This window comes from Melospiza melodia, chromosome 17, assembly GCF_035770615.1.
Source record: "Melospiza melodia melodia isolate bMelMel2 chromosome 17, bMelMel2.pri, whole genome shotgun sequence".
Taxonomy (NCBI): domain Eukaryota; kingdom Metazoa; phylum Chordata; class Aves; order Passeriformes; family Passerellidae; genus Melospiza; species Melospiza melodia.
In genome coordinates, this window is record NC_086210.1 from 7,122,277 (window position 1) to 7,124,219 (window position 1,943).

Consider the following 1,943-nt stretch of genomic DNA (forward strand, 5'->3'; position numbering starts at 1 on the left):
GCCCAAGGAATGGGTTAGAAATTAGAAGTCAGCCCCAAGGCTGAGGGAAGAGGAGGGTCCATATCCTCTCCTGCAGCATCAGGAGCTGGTTGCATCCAGCTCAGAGTCAGGGTCTAGCACTGAGGCAGCCTGGAAAATCCAGTATAACAGAGGGAATGATTGTAGTGCAATGGACATCTCTCCCCAGGCTGTGAGAGCAGGCTGCCCCTGCAGCTCAGAGGGGAAGGCCAAGAACCCTTGGTAGAATTCAGCTCTCCTACTCTGAACCTTGGGAACATTTCTATCGACACCCCCCACATCTATGACGTGAGCAGAAGGCTTGGGGTGGATCCTGATGGCTCCTGAGGCAGAGCAAGCCTGGTGGAAGTGTGGAATTGCTGCCGACCTGGGCAGTTGTGAGCAGGGAATATTTGATCTACTGGTGAAATCTGGGAGGGTCTGAAAGGTGTGTCTGTTGTTCATGAAGCCCCAGTTCCTTCTTTGGGAATCAGCTGGGAGGCTTGCTGCAAAACAACCCCTTGGCATATGAAACGAAGCCTGGGTCAAAAAGGGATGTTCAGAGGCTTTTGTGGTCGTGCCAGACACAAGGCACCTTTGGACTGGGCTGTTCAGATGCAGCTGGAACAAACTGGCTGCCTTTGAGCTTCTGTCAACTGCAGACAGCTTCCAGTAGAGTGTCTCCTGCTTATTGCTGCAGGTCACAGGAAAGCCATCCAGCCTCCTGGCTCAGTGCTGGCCCTTGCAAAGGGCTTGGGAGTTCTTTCCCTTGCTGACTAGTCCCTCAACACACTTCAGCCTTGGTGCATCTCTGGCTCTAGAAAGAGAAAAGTTTTCCTGGGAATAAAGCAAAGCATTTTTCTACCTATTTGTCTCCTCCCCAATAGTGTCAAGTTTGCAACAAAATCCAAAGAGAGAGCAGCTGAAAGAGGTAGAAGATGAGGCACTACATCATGCCAGACACTTCCAAAAGCTTGGCTGTGGGAGGCAAAGACATGCTGAGTTTTCTTACCAAAAGATGATGCTGTCTATACATTTTGATGCTGATGTCTCATAATCAATGTATTGTTTACATGACATGGGAAAAGGTGAATGAGTAGATGGTGCTGTTGGAGCTGTGCTCAGTGGGGCAGCAGCAGCTCTGGGGTGATTCCCTACGCAGCTGCAATCAGCCCACGTTGCTCTCAGGGCCAGGTCTGAATGAACTTGGTGATGTTGATCAGAGGTGCACAACTCTGTGTCCATGGGATAACCCCAGGGTTGTGGACTCCAGTTCTGTGGAGTTGCCGCTGCTTTGCATGAAAACTTCAAGGCAGAACTTGTCCTGTTGTATTTTTTTGCCATTCAAAGCATTGTCTGCTATTTCTGGGTATTAATTGCGTCATTAGACAATAACTCACAAGAAGGGAAGATTCCACATGTATTTCCATTTTGCTTTCTTGCTGCTGCAGGTGGAACTGATTAACCTAGGAGCTATTGATGCTCCCTTCACCTATAGCCCTTCAACTGCAAACGTGGGCTTCTGCTTCAAGTTTGCGCCCAAGGAGGGCATCGTTGCACCAGGTGGGACCCAGACTGCTCAGATCTCCTTCAGTGCCACCATAGTGTGGAGGTTTGAGGAAGAATTCCAGTTCAGTGTGGCTGGATCTCCTATGTCTGCACTCCTGAGTATCAAGTAAGGATGGTCAAAGCCAGGCACGCGCCTGTACGTCCTCAGCACAAGAGAAAGGGGCCGCTTCATGTGAGCGGTCCCAGCCCCTCCACGCGTGCGGGATTGGTGCCAAAAGCCAGACAACACTTAGCGGTGGATCACACGGCTCGTGCGTTAATGGAGAATGCAGCTAGCTGCAAGAATTAGTATGAATTGCAGGACACATTGGTAATCCACACTTTGAATGCACTTGCGGCCCTGGGTTCTTCCCGGGGCTACGCCTGTCTGAGCATTT

General features: G+C 50.4%; 1 pseudogene; it reads left to right on the plus strand.

Moving 5' to 3' along the window:
* The first annotated feature begins 1,790 nt into the window (after positions 1-1,790).
* On the plus strand, positions 1,791-1,943 carry LOC134426069 (5.8S ribosomal RNA; annotated as a pseudogene).